This window comes from Nematolebias whitei, chromosome 10, assembly GCF_014905685.2.
Source record: "Nematolebias whitei isolate Nwh7 chromosome 10, NemWhi1, whole genome shotgun sequence".
NCBI classification, from domain to species: Eukaryota; Metazoa; Chordata; class Actinopteri; order Cyprinodontiformes; family Rivulidae; genus Nematolebias; species Nematolebias whitei.
This window is the reverse complement of record NC_056507.1, coordinates 26,596,248-26,617,078: the sequence shown is the minus strand read 5'-3', so window position 1 is coordinate 26,617,078 and position 20,831 is coordinate 26,596,248.

The window sequence follows — 20,831 nt, the reverse complement described above, 5'->3', positions numbered from 1 at the left end:
ATATATATATATATATATATATTTAATATATTTTTCTTTTACAAGTACGTAATGTTTAACAACCCATGAAAACCATTATTTACCATTACCCAATAATTAAAATTTTCCCCAGACCGCCTGCAAGCCCCCACCCACCAGCCCGCCAACTATTTGTGTTCTGGCATTGATCGGTTTACAAATTAAGCCCAGTTAGTTGGTCTGACTATTGCTGTTATGATTCTGATCAGTTTTATGTAAAGAGTTTTCTGTTATATTTTGAAGAACTGGTGATTTATTTATGTTCATTATGTGAATAGGTAAAGTTTTAAAGTGGTTCTTGATGCTGTTAATTTTCTCAAAATTGTAATTTTTGGAATTTGAAAAAAAAAAATAAAAATTGCTAACTAAGTGTGTCTTGAATGAAATATGCCCCATGTTTAAAAGTATAAAAATGTATTAAAACTGTTAAAGAACAGGTCTTAAGTATTTATATTACACAAATATTTCCATTACATTAAAGAGACAAATTGAAGAAAATTATTTAATAAACATGAGGGTTATGAGGAGGTCTCTGAAATTTTTTCTCCCTTGTAAGGGGTCCCTGAACCCAAACAATTTGAGAACCCCTGACATGGAGGCTGCACAGCTGCAGAAAGAAAATCTTTGCAGAGAGTGGTGAAGGCTGCACAGAAGTCTGTTTGAGTCAGCCTCCCCACCGTCACAGACATTTACACCTCCAGATGCAGGAAGAGAGCGACCTGCATCATGAAGGACCCCACTCACCCAGCACACACACTTTTTGCCCCACTCTCCTCAGGAAAGAGGTTGAGGAGCATTAAATGTAGAACCACTAGACTGAGGAACAGCTTCTACCCTGAAGCTGTTAGACTCATGAATTTATAACCAGGATAATCACTGTGAAAAATCACATCATGTTGCTGCTGATCTGTTTCATGTTGCTGCTGATCTGTTTCATGTTGCTGCTGATCTGTTTCATGTTGCTGCTGATCTGTTTCATGTTGCTGTGTTCATTCGTGCTCATCTGTTCACATAAACTCATGTTCGTGCTGCTGTTGTTCGGCACATGTTTTTATTCTATTAGTGCTTAGCTTATTTTTAGTTGATGCTTTTTTAGTTATATCTTAGATCTTATCCATCCATCCATTATCTTTACCCGCTTATTCCATTTTGGGTCATGGGGGTCGGGGCGGGGTACATCCTGGACGGGTCGCAAGTCCATCACAGGGCCACATAGAGACAAATGAGACAAACAACCATTCACTCTCTCACTCACACCTAGGGACAATTTAGAGTTACCAATCAGCCTAACATGCATGTTTTTGGACTGTGGGAGGAAACCGGAGTACCCGGAGAAAACCCACGCATGCACGGAGAGAACATGCAAACTCCACCCAGAAAGGTCCTGGACCGGGGTTTGATCCAGGGACCTGCTCGCTGAGAGGCAGCAGCTCTACCAGTTGCGCCACCGTGCTGCCCTCTTAGATTTTATAGTTTTTCTTTTACATTTTATTGTTGTATGTAACTGGGACCTTGTTTACATAATTTCTTTCCATCACATGTACCACATGTGGTGCAAATGATAAATAAATCTCTCTGACTCTGACTCTCTGACTAACTCTGACTATAAACTGTCCTTACATTAGGCTTTTTGACCTGAAACAGTTTTCGTTAATTTGAACAAAACATTTACTAGAATCAATCAATCAACCTTTATTTATACAGGTAAATCCCATTGAGCCTCGAGGACTCATTTACAAGAGAGACCTGATTTCAACAAAGAAAGATGACAACAATGGACAACAGCAACAACAATAAACAGTTATAAAAAAGCATACTACAGTTTTTTTTTGTTTTTTTTAACAAATAGGATGGCTAAAAGGAAAAGGTAACAAAACAAAAAACAGCTAGATTCCAAGACAAATGTAGAAAACTAACAACAGGAACATGTCTGCATTGGACCCTGCCAGGTGTCCAACAGATTCTTAAAGACACTTAGAGAGGTCAAGGTCGAGAGCTTCAAATCTTTTTGTAAGATATTCCAGGAAACAGGAGCGGAGTAGGAGAAGGCCCTTTTGCCTAGTTCAGTCCTCATTGAGGGAACACTGCAGGTAATAATGTCCTGAGAGCGCACTCCGTAGCTGCACTCACGCAGAGACATGTAGGAGGAGATGTATGAAGGCAACAGACCAAGAAGTGATTTAAAGATGAAAATGTACCAGTGAGATCTAGACTTCTCTAGATAAAAGCCACCACTTCTAATTATTTTAAAAACCTGTTTATTGTAGCTTGCCCTCTACTAAATTTATATTTATAAAAAATAGTTTATGCACATATTCCTGCATCTTAATGTTGACATCATTAGCTTTGGACTGGTTGTCATTCAGGGGGAACTGCATTTAAAGTATTATTTGAAATTTTAAACAAAATATAAGCAAAACATGCTCCAAAACAATGTTTGTTTTAATGTTTATGTGGTTCTACTAATCCCATGTAGCTAGAAGAAATAAAAAATGGACACAAATCAAAAGCTCTGGACTCAAAAGGATGAAACCGTCTAGTCAAAGTGGGCTATTGCCTCCCTAGCTCCCCCTTGGTGGCACCCCTGAGTTTAGGTCAGGCTCTCTGTGTTGCTCAGTCGGGTTTCAGTGAAGGGGCAGCTTGTAGTTTCCTCGGACTGCATGTGAGTTGCTGTGCATGCTGGGTGGTGGCTCTATCTACATCCTCTCCCTGCCAGTCAGGCTGGAAGCTGTGCGTGTGCAGGTGGTGTCAGATCTGGCTACAAATATCTAGAAGTTTGTAGTTTGAACTTTTTATTTCCAGCAATGTTTTTTTTTTTTCTTTCCTTCTTTCTTTTTGCAGCCCGTTTTCCCAAACCTGCATCTCAGGCAGCAAGCCCACACACCTTCTGTTATTTCCAGTGCTGGATCAGTCTCACCTCTGCATGGCATGCTGATATAATAGTAAGTCTCAAGCATGATTAGCTGCTGTAATTAAGCGTTTACGCGCACACACAGGCACCGCACACACAACACCCAGCAGGGTTTTTTTAAAGTGCACGGACAATCACACAGCTTCATTCTAAGCATGCAGATGGATTATAGCAAAACTAAAATAAAAGTAGCCACACACGAGTCGTTGCAGCCCTCCAGCGTCTTTATCGGGGTCAGAAAAGAGAAGTGTGGACACACAGACAGTAGTCTTCATCACTCAGCTGCAGCAACTTTTAATGTGAAGCGTACACCACCAGACTGTAGGTGAATAACTTGCAACTTCAAGCGGCACGCCGTGCATTTCTGATTCAGTATTGATGTGTTTCCATGTTCCTGCTTGTTTTCCTCCCCTCCCACCACCTTTTTTTATGCACTGTAAAATTTAAACCATTCTCTCTACAGACCATTGTTGAAAAAAATAAAAAACAAGAAGAAAAAAACAGAAACTGCGAGACAGGATGCAGAGATGACCAGTGCAAGGAAAAATAAATAAATAAATTATTTTTTTTCTCTTTCTTTCTAAAGAAAACTAAATAAAAGATTACTCTCTCCATTTGTTTGCAGCAGGGGTTTGCTAAATGGAAAGACAGAATATTAGCAATGAAATAGCTCTGCTCGGAGACAACATCGGAGGAAAAAAAACGAGTGTGGGGAGAGCTCGAGAAAGAGAGAGAAAGAAAAAAGACTGAATATAAAGGAGAAAAGACAGAGTTGAGGGAGGAGAGGAGAAGAGCATTCAGCAAGGAGGATATAAAAGGAACAGAGAGGGGGGCGCGGGAGTGAGACAGAGAGCTATGGAAGGAAATAGAGAAAGAGAAAAAGAGGGGGGCATGAGAGAGCAGGAGAGAGGAGGAGAGAGAGATCAAGAGAAGGAGGGAGGGAGGGAGGGGGAGAAACAGAGACAGAGGACAAAAGAGAAAGACAGAGAGGAGAGAAAAACAGAGAGGGGGGAAGGGAGAAGGAGGGATAGCCACAAGAGACTCAAAAACCACAGAATAAAAAAACCCTCTGTCTGTCTGTAACTCTATATAGATATACAAATATGAATCCTAACACACGGGCGCGTTGCATTTATTCATCGGGAGGGGATAGCCTGCAGAACAGAATTCAACATGCACCTCAAGTTCATTCAATAAGTCAGCAAGCACAACTTATATGTTCTTATCAGGAATGCGGTTTTTCATTGCACGAAGGTGGGAGAGAATTCGCACAAAGGTACTTTATCCTATTTTAGTTGCTCTGAAGTCTCTCCCTGCTATGTGATTCATGGAAAAATGCGCTTAAAAAATATACTTTCTATACACCCTCGCCATCTCCTCGCCGTCTGGGCTGAAATCTGTGTGCGGCAGACACGAAGGGAGGAAAACCTGCGATTTCGTCTGGCTGCTAGCTGTCCTACATAGTGAAATGGCCCCAGATTTACTCAAGGTGAGGCCTACAATGAACCACGGAAGCCTATTAACACTAGAGGTCTCTGGAGTGCCTTATGTGCTGCTCAGAGGCGACCACATTGGAAGTGGCTGCAGCAGACAGTGGGGGGGACGCAGCCACTGTCCCTCCACGGCCGTCACTCCCTTTGTATTATTCCTCCACCTCCCGGTAACAAATTTCTGTCGGAATTACTTTTCTTTCGTCCCAAGTTTCATTCTTTTAAATCAAACCCCTTTGTCTATCTCTTCTTTTGTACCTTCCTCTTGTTTCCATGGTTACCTCTCTCTCTGCTCTGTACACTATCTATCTCTTCCTCCGTTTTTCCCTCTCTGTCTCTCTCACTCTGTTCTTATCTTTCTCATTTTGCTTTCATCTCTGCCTCCCTTCCTCCTGCTTTATCCCACACCCTCCTCACTCCGGCTTTTATCTCTCTTCACTTTCATCTGTCTTTCACCTTTCTCTCCCCTTCAAGCCTGCCATTCCATCATGCTGGTTTTGGTTCTTACTTATAGAAGGGGGGAAAGTTTTATCGGTTTCCCTGTCAATTCTGCATTTTTAATCATTTCCAATTTATCCAACCCCACTTTCAATGCCATTGAGTCATGCATTAAATCATCTCGGGCAGAATGGGAGTGTGTGTCTGGGAGATGGAAACCATATAGGTGCAGGAGGATGTCATAAAGATAGAAATGATTTTTGTCATGATATCTGAAGATTAGCTGGTTGCTGTGAGACATCTTTCTGTCTTCAGTAATGATTTTCTTTCTTCTTCATTTTTTTGTTTTGTTTTACAACTATAATACACCGGCACATCTACAAACTGCTCATGTGGTTTTATTATTTTGCTTTATTTATTTCTTCTCTGAGCTAAGTCCGGCAGAGACCGAAGCTTGTTGAAGGAGGTACTGGGGGCTGTCATTTCTCTGCAGTGATGAAGATGTTCCTGTGAAGCACAAATGCCTCCCTCGAACGCACCTTGCTTGGGAGATAATCGTATTCGCACACCGTTGTGGCTGGTTTTTAAAAGCAGCACCGCATCATGTGTCAGCATGTGATGCTCCACAAACAAAGCACACACACAAACTGGGACAGAGAAGCTCCTCACGCTGATATTTAGGAGGACAACAGTGTGCACGGAAGATGTGGCCTAATACCAAGTCACTGTGAGGCTGTCATCCATGGAGGTATAGACATAGGAGGAGGAATGGGTGGTGGTGGTGGGGTGGGGTGGGGGGCGTCTTCAAGTCAGTGACAAACTCATTTCAAGAGACACTGCATGTGGTGTGGGAGGAAGTTTTGTTCTGCAGCTTTTGACTGAAACTAACCTCCCTCCCCTCTTCCTCGCCTTCCCTTTCCCCTTAAAGTATCACAACTATTCAGAAAAGAGAATAAAGAAAACCTGAATAGAAAAGGAGAGAGAGAGAGAGAGAGAGAGAGAGAATGTGTTTTTAGGCGAGAAAGAAAAGAAAAACAAAGAAAAAAAATAAATGAAATGAAAAGCAGCCAAAGAGAAGAGAGAAAGAAGGACAGACGGAGGGAGGGGAGGCAGGAAAAAGATACTGAGCACAAAGCTGAGAGAGACGAGCAGAAAAAAAACAAGACTGAGACCTCTGAAGACAGGAACGTTTCAGTGAAAATAAACTCTGAGAAGAAAACAATGGGACTAAAATGCAGGATTTTTTTTTTTCAGCTTGTAAATGATCAGAAAGAAGAAACACTGTAAACATTTAATACAGAGCTTTTGTTGGTTTGTGTGAACAAATATCCACAATGGAATAAATATTTGAATCCTTTCAGTTTTACTCGTGAGAGAGACCAAACAAATGTTTAGATTATGTGAAACTGTTCGCACTAAAGAATGAAAGAAACCCAAACAGATTTGACCTTTTAAACTGAATAAATCACACGCTGCCTTCGTGATTTTATTTTTTATCAACAGCGTGGGTGTGTCAGATAAGTTATAGCTGTTATTACAATATGACACATAGTGGGCCGTGCTTTTAACTAGTTGTCTGTTAATCTAATTGTGTAAAAGATTTTTTGACATTGATCAGTTTATTTTCATCTCGAATGTGCTCCTGTCGTCAAAGTTGAAGTAAATGTAAATTTTGTTAGAAATATTTCTGCTCTAGTTTTATAAGCATCCAACTTTGTATTAACAAGGTCATAAAGTCACAGTTCAGATGTGTTTAGGTGGGGTTCTATGGTAATTTATGGACAATAAATATCTCACCTGTTGCAGATAGCTCTTTAACCAACCTCAGTTTGGAGACTAGTTTAATTCAAACTAACAACCAGTCTGAGTGAGGCTGTGGCCAAAGTGGATTGATAATGACTTAAAACTCCAGTCTGACAACTTTTATAGCAGTTCCAGCAATTGTTGTTTTTAATTAACTTAAAAAAAAAAAAATCAGTTTTACATTACAGTAGTCCCTCAAATATCGTGGGGGTTACGTTCCGGACATACCTGCAACAGAAAATCTGCAAAGTAGAAATATTATATTTTTTTTAGTATTTATTTACATTTTAAGGCTTTATAAACTCTTCCGACACTCTTGCAATGTTCTAAACTCTTAAACATGCATCATTTTAACAACATACATATATGTACTGCACAGTAGCTACTGCAAAATTTTATATTGGTTCTCACCAGCCTTGGTCCAGTTCTGGTTGGGTTCTGATCGGCTCTCTGCATCCACTGTGCTGAAGTCACTATGAATAAGGACCAAACTTTTTAGTCAGGTTTGGATCAGATCAAAACTTTCCCTCCATTTCAGCAGAAAGCAGCAGCTGGAAGCACTGTTGGCTTCTGGGTAATGTAGTTCTTTTGGACTGGCAATACAGTGCAGGCTTACTGAAAGAAAACTACAAAATGACGGCGCCTGTCTTAAGTAATTGTTTTGTTAACTTTTTGTCTGTACCGTCCCAATCACTGAGTAAAATTAAAGTTGACAATCGTTGAAAAACTGCAAAAGAGTGTGTCCTCGAATGTTGATCCATCAAGTAGCAATGGACTACTGTACATTGGTTTTTCTATACAATTATTTTGCTATGCTCAAGCACAAATAATAATTAGAGGATAGCTGGAGCTCTTCGTGTACAAGCTGGGGCACATCCAATAACAATAATATAATGTTTCTAATTAAATAGGTTTGTGAGGCAAAATTTGTATTACTCAGTATTTTAAACCATTTTTAAAACTTAAAAAAATTTAAATTCACTGTAGTCTTGTCCCCACGTGAACTAACTGTTAGTTTAGTAAAAATGAAACTACGTTTCTTCAACCTGTGGTCATTTAAAGTACCATCTAAAACAGGTAAGATACTTACTGATCACAACATCCATAGAAAAACCACCTGTTAAAAGATCTGAGTTATACATAACATACATGACAAAATATCTTTCTTATCATCCACCAAAAATGTTAAGGTGTGTTTTGGATGTTCAAGTTCTTGTTAAAGCTGCATAATTATTATTATTATTATTTATTATAATTTGTTATTATTACTGAAGGTCGGTGAGGTTGCTAAACCAAAAGTTTAAATTATGGTGTCAAAGTGTTGATGTCTCAATAGAACATGAAAATAATTGTTCACATTAGTGAATATGTTTTGTTTTATTAGTCTTTCAACCTTGACCTGAGCTTTCCACAAACACTAGGAGAAAAAACACAAAACAGAAAAGAAGCTATCAAAATGTATCCCTAAAATGAATCTGGATTTTTAAACGGCTTGACTTTGTTCACTGAACCTCCTTGGGTCAGCTGGTTTTGCCAAACTTGGTTATTTAAACATAAAAAGTTATCATTATTTGAAGATTTGTCCTCGGCAAATTATTCATAACAGTAGAATCAAAAGATTTGTGAGTCTCCTAAAAAACAGAGTAGTGTGCATGTGTATGTGCAAAAAGCACCTTAGGAAAGTCTCAAGTCAAAGGAAAAGTCCATTTCATGTGTTAGTTAAGTCTGATTTGACTAAACGTACTGTATCTTTTTTAAAATCTCATTTTCACTCTAATACAACAGAACCAGTTTACGTTGACTGTCAAAAAACAAGTGAAAGTAAAACATAAAACCACCATGTAATTCACACAGCACCCAAATATATATATTTTTTAACTGATTTTTTTTCTAAGTAGTTTTCTGGTCAAATACTTTTTTATTTATTTATTTATTAGAATGTATATTTAGTTAAAGGCAAATAAAAATAAATAGTTTTCTAAAAATCTGAAATTTAATATTTCAGTCAGAGCATTGCTGTCCCTTAAATATCAACTTAAAATATTAAATATTGTTAGATATATATTAGTTTGCAAAAATCTGGGGCAATAGTTACAAAACTACACTACAGGCATTAACAATACTACAGAAAAAAGCAATAAGAATAATCCATAAGGTGGGATATTTAGAAAGCACTAATCCACTATTTGTAAAATCTGAATTATTAAAGTTCATTGCCATAGTGAAACTACAGACAGCTCTAATTCTTTACAAAGTCACAAATCAACACTTACCGGAAAACATTAAAACCTGTTTCACACTTTTTAAGGAGCAAATTTATAAGTTAAAGGGGAATCACAGTTTGAAATTGCAAATCCAGAACTACTAGAAAAAACTTTTGTGTATCAGTAAGTGGAGTCAATCTGTGGAATAATTTAAATATTGAACTTAGACAATGTGCAAACATAACACTGTTCAAATTATCATATAAACATATGATTATTACAGGATATAATGTTATTATTTGGTTATTGTTGGTGTTTTTGTTGCTGTTTTGTTTTTTTGGTGAAGTTAAAGAAAATAATAATTGTTTATCTACTGTAATTACCTTAGATACTATACTGATGGGTTAACTATGGGTTTCGTTGTTATACTGTATGTATGGATTATACATGTAATAAGTGTAAGATTATGTAAGTGGTTAAGGAGTGGGTATTTTGATAAGTTTGTACTTCTACCCACTCCCTTGAATATGTAAAACAAAAACGTTTTGACATTATGCTTCATGTTGCTTTTTTTACATATTCCAAAAATAATAAACTAAAACTAAACTAAACTAAAACTTAAAAAGAAACAGACATTTTATACTTACAATTATCTCTGGGTTTCTTCTGTTCTCTGCAGGCAGGTTATTTATAAACACATCATCATGTGTAAAAAGATTTCAAACGTGTGTTTGAGAGAAGTTGTCATACGTCTCACTTACTTGCTCGTTGAATATATTTATGTGAACGTAAGCTCATGCTTTAGTGCTCAGCTGATGCGACCTGCATGAGGTTTCTGTCTTGAATCAGATACGGACTATCAGTAATACAATCTGTAATTGAAAACACCACCTCCTACTTCTGCTCCTGCAAAGATCCACCAGACAAACAATAATAACTGGCCTGTATGAAAAATCACCTAATGAGCAGCAGCAGCAGCTCCAGACTCCTAATCTAATTTATTTTAATAAATTTAGTCCTGCCTCTCTCGCTTGCGCTACATGCAGTGGCGATTAAAATGATAGAAGTGAAGTTTGGCCGTTTATGTTATTAAACGTTGATAATCATTACAGGTGAAGATTAAAGTGGGGTACATCAATTCAGATGATTTAATTAACAGTGAGTCACTATTAATCTTTGTCCTGGTTGGACTAACGCCTCCGTAGCTTTTCAGAGCCTGAATTTTACGTCTAAGTATTTTATTTTATAATTATTTATGTGCCTGAATCCAAGAAGCAATTTTGATTTGCACAAAAATTGAGAGATTTAAAAACAGAAATAAATCAAATGAAATAAAAGTGTGTTACTGTCTCAGTTTTTGTTTGTATGCTGCATAATATGAAACTTGTCCCAAGTATGCTCAGGTTGTCACCCCCCCCCCCCCCTCCCCCCGGTTACGTTCTCTTACTTGAGCTGTACTTGATGACATTTCTCAAGACCAGAGAAAGACAAGTGCAGACAATGCCATGAAGAAAAATGGTGAGTATTTCAAGTGCACCTGACTGAAGGGGATGGATGAGAGCATATCCATCAAAAACAGCAAAGCAATACCATCTATGTGTTGCTGCATGTAAAGTTCATTGTCTCTATTTAAATACCTGAACATGCTATGGAAACACCTTTGTCTCTTTATGATTTAGTTTAAGTTGCAAACACTTTTTTGTTTCTTATCAGATAGAGAAAAATATCATGGTAAGGGCTTAAACACAAAACATGGATGGTCATTGCAGGGAAATGGAGAGGTACTGAGGCACATTTCAAGAGCTCACAAGGCTCCCCATTACAGTACATGTGCTGCACCGTGCTATAGGTCAATGAGGGTTTTGTGTGTGCACAAAACTTTAGTTTGGAATGTCTTGGTACTGTATTCTCTTCCATTCGTCATTCAAAGTACTGTCTTTGTCCACATTTAAGACCTCACTCAGAACTCACATGTTTAGACTAGCCTATCCTTCAAAACTCTACTTTCTATTGTCAGATGTTGTTGACATATTTCCTCCTCCCTGCTTATTTTATTTAGATAAAAGTTTTAAACTATAACATTAGGCTAGTTTAATTGTAGCATTAACCTGTTTTAATTGTAGCGTTAGCCTATTTTAATTGTAGCATTATCTTATTTTACCTGTAGTATTAGCCTATTTTAATCATAACATTAACCTATTTTGACTGTAGCATTAGCCTGTTTTAAACTATAACATTAGGCTAGTTTAACTGTAGCATTAACCTATTTTAATTGTAGCATTAGCCAATTTTAATAGCATTATCGTATTTTACCTGTAGCATTAACCTTTTCTAATCATAACATTAGCCTATTTTAACTGTAGCATTAGCCTATTTTAATTGTAGCATTAACTTATTTTAACTGTAGCATTAGACAGTTTTAATTGTAGCATTATCTTATTTTACCTGTAGAATTAGCCTAATTCAATTATAACATTAACCTGTTGTACCTGTAGCAAGGTGGGATGTCCAATCCTCCTGGTCTTCAAGAACCACTATCCTCCATGTTTTAGATGTTTCTCTGCTCCAACACACCTGACTTAAATCAATTACTGATTAACAAGCTTCTGCAGTAGAGGTAATCCCACCACTGAGTCAGGTGTGATGGAGCAGGGGAACACGAAAATCAATCTGGATAGTGGACTTTGGGGACTAGGATTGGACCCCCCTGCATTAGCCTGTTTTACATTTTAGCTTTAGCCTATTTGAATTGTTTTATTTGTAGCATTTAGCATGTGTTTTGAAGCATTACCTGTTTCAACTGTGACTAGTCTGTTTAAATGCTAGAATTTTTCTGTATTTAATGAAAGGTATCCTTGAGAGTTTTGTAAGGGACATTTTAATAAATTATTTTTCTTCTTATTGTTGTTGTTTTTGTTGTTATTGAGGTTTTATTGTATTATCATAGTGGCAACCTATCCTTGTGGGGTATGCCGCTTGAACATTGAAAATTCAAAGCAGGACTAGCCATATTGGTGTGGTGCAGGCTAAGCCCCTTATCCACAGGTCCGGTTCTTGTTGGACCCTATTGTGCCTTAGGCCGGTTCTGGTGGGACCGCTTTAGTTGTGCCATGATGGGTGTTGTGGTGAGGATGCAGGAGAGTGTTTTGAGGAAATGAAAAAAGCAGATACAACATTTATTTTTTATTATTTTATTTTATGTTCAAATTTGCTGCCATGTTCTTGTGGGTTGCATACATCATGGAGAACATTTTAGGGCCATATTCCTGTGAGAAGGGGACTATAAGGAGAAAATCTACCTATAAGTAATGATTAAAAATTGAATAATTTCAACAACAAATCTTGTTTAAAGAAATGTAATTGACTGAGGAGCATGGACACAATGTGAAAAGGTTTTCTATGATTACAAAATCATGTAAAATTGATGCAGAATATGTCATGTTTTAGTTTTGTGCTGTCTTGTTTTATTTGTTCAAGAATTTACATGGATGCTTTTTATATACATTTTAGGTGCCTCTTAATCTTGTTTGTAGATTTGATTTCTTGTTGTATTTTTAGTCTCTTAAGCTTGTTTCTGCTGGTCTTACAGGCTCCTCTCCCCTCACACCTGGTTCAAGTTTGCTAATCTCCACACCTGTGTTTTCACATGTAGTAGTTTACACCCTCGGTAATGACTCTAGTTCTCCTTCTCAGGTTCTCGTCTCTTTTCGTCATTGCCTTTTTTCTCCTTTGTGTATTCTCCTTGTCAGGTTTGTTTTCCTTCTTGTCATGCTCAGCCTGTTTGTTTCCAATTCAAGTTTTTGTTATTCTGTCTTGCAGCAGCTTGGTCTTGCCACAATAATAAAATTTATTTCTTTCTTTTCTTGTTACTGTTACCTGCCTACCTCAGAAATCTTGGCTGTTTTTATTAATTTATTTTTGGAGAGCGGAAGGCGGTTCTCCACTGCGCCACATTTCATGAATGTTGTCTTTAAAATGTTTCGCTTTCCAGTAAAATGTGCATGAACTATGCAATTATTATTATTTTTTGTCTTGTTGCACAAGGCTAAAATTAGCTATGAATTGCATGATCTTAGTTAAAACTCTTTATGATACATTCACAGTCCCAGGACTTGCATGTAGAATTAAATGTTGCAAATCACATAATTAGTCAGCAGTTGTGTTGGCTAATAATTGTGTTACTGGACTGTGTTTTCATTGCAGCATTGAGCCTGTGTGTTCACTTTGGCTTTAGAAAGTAAACAAACATGAATTTTCTTTATTTAATTATGCCAAAGATGAAAGGTGGGCAATAATAGTTTTGCCTCTGTGTCTGTTAGCAAAATATCACATGAACTAATGAACATATTTTTAAAAAACTATGAAAAAAAATATATACAGCTGATTAGGGTTTGAAGACAACCAAATTCAAAATGGCTGCCACATCTAATTAATGTTGGCATACACATAAATTGCTATATATCTAAATTCATTGACAGACTGGGCTAAATTTGTTGTGGCAGCTGAGAGTGATTCACAACACATACTCTGAGCATGCGATCTTGCATAATACTTTGTTCAAGATTTGAAAATGACTGTCTCCTTAAAACTCGGACATAAAAGGTGACGAGTGATAGGCATTCTTTCAGTGTGAGTACTAGGTTGAAGTAGAGCTGTCAGTTCTTCCAAAAGTTGACTTTAGATCATGGCAGAACTGCTAAAACTGTCAGTTTCTCACTTGTGAATCACATTCATGTAAAAAAATTGGCATGCAATTAAAAATAAAACTAAACTAAAGAAAAACAGAAGCTTTCAAAGATACAGTAAAATCGATGACAGAATGTGGCATTTCATATCAATTTATTAGGGCAACTGAATTAATTAGGATGGCTTGATTACCTTTAAGTGTGTAATAATACAGAATGTCTGTGGCTTTACAGTTTCACCTGACTGTGCCTCTGTCAGTTTAAAAGACCAGAGTCATTGGTTTTGACCAAGCAGCTAAATTTTCAACAATAAAAATATATAATCAGGCACATTGTTTTATTCTTCTTTTGTCTTTCCAAGATCAGCCATTAAAAATAGGCCTGAACCTCTAGAAGTCAAAAGTTTGTATGTAACAAGAGAAAAAAAATAGTCAGTTGTGAATTTGAATGTGCCCCCAAATGAAGAGTAAAAATATTAAGAAAACATTTTGTTAATGCAGAGAGAAATCCCAGACACAAACTGCAAATAAAAAGCCTCAAAAGAAGGTGGTGGTTGGAGAAGTGGACAATTATAATTGAAACAAAGCATCCCATGTACCAACATGGCATGAGTACTCATTTTATGTCTGGAGAGCACACAAAGTGTTATTGGACAAAAGAAACTGAAGTTTGAGTGATCTTTAACATACTGAACAAGGAAGATGTTACTGACCAAAAAATAATTACATTTTAGAAACATATTATTATCTATCATTTAAAGATACAAAACAGACAGCAAAATATCCAATTATTCACTTTAATGACAGAACAATACCTGCCAACTTCCACAGCAGCAGAACGTTTAATCAAATTCAAAGGATCATTCAACACAGTATCAGTTTCAGAAATGTGCTCTAATCTAGAGGAAGAAGTGGGTTTTCATCTCAACTAAAATACATGATCAGAAAGAAAAAACAAAATACGCGATTTTATTTGTGAACAAGAACCTCAGATATAAGATTTTAAAGGAAATTAACATTTGTGGCCAAAAACTAATTGGGACATTTTGTACCTAATAATAAAAATGAAAAACACAGAAGAAAAACTGATTTGTGTGTTACATTTAATGACCATTATGCTGAAAAACAGAAACTTTTAAAGACCAAAATTTCTTAAAATTTAACTGAAAACAGTAAAAAACAAAACAAAAACTTATGGAGATGCCATAAAAACACTTGTTTTTTTTATGAGATAGTTACTAAACATTCTGAACTTAATATGATCACTGCTCATTATTTCTGAATGACATTCTCTCTCTCTCTCTCTCTCTCTCTCTCTCTCTCTCTCTCTCTCTCTCTCTCTCTCTCTCTCTCTCTCTCTCTCTCTCTCTCTCTCTCTCTCTCTCTCTCTCTCTCTCTCTCTCTCTCTCTCTCTCTCTCTCACACACACACACACACACACACACACACACACACACACATATATTCTTGTCTATGTATTTCACGGGGACGTCACTTTTTATCATAATTTATGGGGACCACACTTTCTAAAAGTTCCAGTCATGAAAAATTCCAGTGTAACAAGCAAAGCTGTGTTAACCTATACATGCTTTTAAATACTTGAAATTGTGACGCATCATCAGGACCATATCAGGACAATGCCAGACCTTACAAGTCAATTGATAAAACTTACCTTAAAGTGTATAATTTCCTAATCTTCAGTGTCATTACTTAAAAAATATTTAAACCAGTCAACCACATAAAGCAACCTGACTACTAGATAACTATCTACTACTGGTTACAAGTATAATGACCATGTTGGTCATGAACAATCAATAATAATAGATGTGTATGTAGCAAAATGCTTTAACTGGCAACTTTAAATAAACTTACCCACAGGCCACAGAAACAAAGCAAACTGAAATGATAACTGTAAATTCAAAGTGATGTAAAACAGCTTCTTTGAGTTTCAAACAAATAGGAGCTGATACATTCAGCTGCCTCAGCACACCTATATATGTGTAATAATAAATGTTGCAGTTCTCCCAACCAAACTAAATGAACAAAATGTCTGGCAATATTAGCTAAACTTTTTACCTTTTTTTTTTTAATATGTTCACCGTAATGCGGTTGTAAACAAAGTATTTAAGATTCTTCCAGCTGTGGTTTTTAAGGGCATCTGGTTCTGCATTTAAACACGTTTCACAGTCAAAATTTCACCCAAAACGGTAACCCAAAACTATTCCTAACCAGAACCCACCTGACAGACCTGACAGGTAGTCTGCAGAAACAAAGAAAGCAAATAAAGTAATAAATTTAAACTATATTTATGTTAATTAATAAATGCAATCTGTAATAATACTGTACATGCCACCCAAATGTTTGCACTATGAAAATGAAACTCATCGCTATACGTTCACAACAACCCCAGATTTAAAAATCACTTTTTACAAGTCTTAAAACTTAGAGCTGAAACTAAAAATAGATATCAGCTATAATAAAGTCACATCAAAGGCAATTTTACAACAATTTGTGTATCATCGGTACAAAATATCTAAAGTGAACCGGCCTGCCTCTTAGTTTTCATGCCATATTTCTGACTAACACAGAGCTGAACAAATGAACAACTGGAGATTGGAGGCAAAGCCCCATTTATAGGACATAAACAAAGTCTTTAAAATGTTTACTTCATCAAGCTTCTGCTAAGCCCATTCAAATGTTGTTCAAATGGATTTTACTTCAAGACGTTTAATCCTTGGGAAAAAGTAATAATCGTGGTCGGTGCCACTAATCTTGTTCAGTCAGATTTCTATCCTAAAAATAACAAATACTCTACATGTGGGATTCTGTGTTTCCCTCCATACTCACCTCTCTTCTCAGCAGCAATCAGCTTATTAGCCACACCTGTACCACTCTGCCTGACCTGCACCTCCAACAGAACCTCTGTGATTTGACTAACCTGTGTTAATCTGTTCTCCATTCCTGTTCCTCATGCCTGCTCATCTTCGTCCTGGTTCCCCTGGCTGCGTCTGGTCACCAATCCTGCACACCCAACTCACTATCATAACCCCACCTCGGACTCCAAACTACAAACTCTCCATCAGTCAACAACTTACCTCCCTGGATTCTCCTCCTCCGCCAGACTCGGACTCCTCACCTCCTCTCATCACCTGCGAGGACAAATATAGTAAGACAAACTATTCAACCAGCAACTATGATTCTAGATAAGTTTATTCAAGATGTGGTACTCATCCTGTCTCCCGCTTCTTCCCACAGCCCAACAACCCTGGTCCCACACTGTAAATAAACTTTTTACAACCTTGTGTCTTTGCCTCTTTAGTCTGCCAGTTGAGGTCTTACTAAAACCAACAATCATTTTACTACAATATGGTATTTTTTCTATTTTAACATAATTTTAATAACATATGTCTTAGGTTTTTAGTTTGGTCTCAGACTTTTGAATCTCTCTACCATAATGACTCACCTTCAGATGAGAAATGTGATCACTGATGTCAAATAATGTATCAAACATTTTTACAAGGTTTATTTAAAAGATGAACCACTTTTATAAATATGTGTCCCACTTTCCAAATGCCTGCTAAAATAAACACAGCTCACGCCAGGTACTGCATCACACTTCAGTCACTGGCAGGTCCTCAGAGCATCTGTCACGTGTTGTTGATCTGGTTGCCATATTTTATCAACTGCTTGTTTTGTACAATCACTGCTCAGTAACCTGTTGCCATTTGTTCAAAATGTTATAAACTTGACCACTGGGCAAACTGTCTTTTATTTTTTTAACACAAGGCAAAAATCATAATGCATTCTGAGTTTCAAATGGACAAATAAATAAATAAATCACAGACTTAATCAAAATAGTTTTCAAATCATTAAGGAAATGAGCCATGCTACTGCTATGAGGGGGTGGTGGGAGATGGGGGGGGCGGGGGCATGTATGCTGCAGATCTTGATTGACAAATCTTAGGCCAATGAGCAGAGCTAACCAGGCTAAAGAAGCTAAGCTCATTTAGTCATAAACAGCCTACTCATGTGTGAAATCACAAACGCACACTGCAGATATGAAATAATTTAGTCTATAATATTCTGCTGTGCACTGTGATACTAAGCTGATAAAATATGTGCAACTGAATGGGCTCTGTATGAAGCGATAAAAGCTAAAATTTCTGAAAAATCAACTATTTTAAATTTGAAAGTCAGCTTTAAAACTGTCGACGAGGAAGAGGGCCGGCTCCAGAGGAAGGGGCATGCCAAAGACACCATCTTAGCAGCAACATTAACCGGTTTGTTCCACTTTGGAGTAAGTTGTCTGGGGGAAGAATCAGTTTTGTATTATGTGTTTCCGTAACTGATGAAGCCTTCCGGATGGAAGGTGAAATGTTTCAGAAAAAAAAGAAAAGAAACTGTCCAGATGACCTGACTGAAAATTGGTGTATTGCCAGACTCTTGTTTTTTTCCTTCTTTCGGCTGCTCCCTTCTTCAGGGTTCACCACAGCGATGCCGGATGCCCTTCCTGATGCAACCACAGACTACTGAGGTACCACAGCCCTCTGCGTGGAGCAGCGGGCTGTCATCTAGGGCATCCGTGGGAACAGATGGTGGGGGTTAGTGGCCTTGCTCAAGGACCTAGAGTGGGGTAAATGAGGGTGGAGACAGGTGTAGGCATTTCACCTATCCCACCCACATTTTGATGTTGTCAGTACCGGGAGTTGAACTGGCAATCTTCTGATCACAGGCCCACCTTCTCTAACCTCTGCACCACCACTCCCCTACTACTGCCAGACTTCAAAAATGTAAAATGGCTGCTTTGAGCATAAAAAGTGGTGAAAACTGCAAAATAAACCTTTGTAAAACTTACTCTGTCAATCTGCATTTCATTAGATCTGATCCAGTATTGTGCATCATTCATTACTAACATGTAAAGGTGTTTGAATGCATAAAAAAGCAACACTTTTTTAAAATATCATTTTATTTTGCTACTAATACCTCATGATTTGGTGCAAAAATAAACAAATCAGTCTGGTTTTCAACCTTAAAGCTTCTTCCAACAAAAACACTGAGCTGTCAGTAGGGAAATGTTGCCAGTAGGGTAGGAGAAGAGTAAATCCAGTTGAGAGAAGCTGTTGCAGAGGTGTATCTGTAATTACAGTTGTTGTCTGTCAAACTTTTGAAAATAACAGGATAATAAAAAAGGTGGGCGCTGGTAATCTGTATGGAGCCCAGCAAGTGCCAGGTGTAGAAATAAATCTAGAGGTCGGAAAAAAAGTGTTTCCTGATTTTAGCAAAGTGTAGCTCAGGAATTTACACAAACGTGTCCATGTTCTGCAGATGTTCAGTACAGAACTGGTTGAGTAGGTTTTAATGGGGAAACAGAAGTAAACACAACACCGGGTGTCAAACTAAAGTTTAGCCACTGTCTGCAAACTGCAACATAACTTTCAATAACATCAGTAATATTGTCTGTAATGTCACCAACATTATCCTGCTTATTCATATATTAGTGATTTATCTCATTTATGTAATGTTATTCCAACCGTTAAATTAAAGTCATGTACATTTGGCTGATTTGTATTGTTCTGCATGTTATGGTAACTCAAGCACTTATGTTTACTTATTCAATACATGTGGTTCCAAAACACTCAAATTAGGTCTTTATTTTAGCTTTTGGTTTTATTTAATAAAACATTTTGTTTGGTCTTTTATTATTTTATGTTGAGGCAGTTCAGTTCATTCAGTTGAGTTATTATATTCTTGTTATAATTTTTTCCCCTGATTCCTCACATGCCACCTGTATGTCATTAGCCATCAACACACCTGAAGTCATTTTTAATGTCAGGTAGTGATCATCTTCTACTGGTTTCCTGTCTGCCTGCATCTGCGTCCATAAATCTAAACACAACAGCTGGTTCCACATAGACAGCAGTCTTCTAGTATGACTTGTTTTGATTAAATTTTGGCTTATTTTTAGCCACTGAAGGAGCAGTCCCAAGTGACATATCAGAAAGAAAGAGCATTACTAGAAGCTTTGCTCTAGACTAGATTTTGCCAAAGAGCATATAGAAGACTCCATGATCAAATGCTTTTTAGATTTTAGTGTCAGAGACACTAAATAGGATGAAACAACTAAGATCCTGAACAAAACATCTGGTAGAAAGCCCTCAATAATAAACTGCTCAGTGAATGACTCAGGCAGCAGAAACTCAATGTGGACAAGAGGAACCATCATGGAAAAATAAGCCACAGACAGAATAAGGAAGTGGCTGAAATCAACAAACCCTACATGTGAGCATCCCTCTGCAGCCTCTGTCCTCACTCCAACTACCTCCATGTTCCCTCTAACTGCGTCCATATATCTCCTCTTTGTCTTTTTCCTGGCCGCTGCATTTCTAACATCCTTCTACCAACATACCCACTGTCCCTCCTCTGGACATGTCCAGACTGTCTCAGTCTGGCCTCTTTAACTTTATCTCCCAGTTGTTCAACCTGTGCTGTACCTCTGATGATCTCATTCCTAATCTTATCCATCCTTGTTACTCCTAAGGAGAACCTCATTATCTTAATTTCTGACACTTACAGTTCTTTCTCTGTTTTTTTAATGTCCATGTCACTGTCTTCAGACCATACAACATAGCTGGTCTCACCACTGTCTTGTAAACTTTTCCTTTGACCATCCAGATTACCACCGAGCACTACTGTTTGCTAACACTTAGCATGATAAAAACAGCAAAAAGTTGTGGGATTAGCTTTTGTTTGACGTCGTATGACCATAAACTTCTGTGATAAAGCCACAAATATTATTCTTTGGTATGTGATGAAATATGCAGTATAAAGCTTGGAAAAGCTAGAAGCCAAGGTTGTTTGTAGCTTAGCTTTTTCGCTGAAACTCCAGAAGACGCTGATTGGCTGGAATGAAAGTTCACCTGTGATTTCATTGGTTGAATTGTTTATTTCTTCGTAAACTTCCGTTGTTGCTACACAAATCATGTGACACAGGTATGTTTTGACCTGAGCGGGCGGGGTTCTCCCTCCACTCTGAACACATTTCAGAAAGGTTGTAGAGACCGCTGCGCTTTTCTTGTGCACAGAGCATATGCGATTGCGCAGGCGCGCTGCTTAGAAGGAACACTGGAAACAGTATAGTAATGGATTAATCTGCATTATGTAATATTAACGAGTTAATCTTTTTAGATTAATCGCATGCATTAACGCATTAACGTTAACGCATTAACGTTAATATATTATATTATATTATATATATATATTAGGGCTGTTATTATTTGTCATAT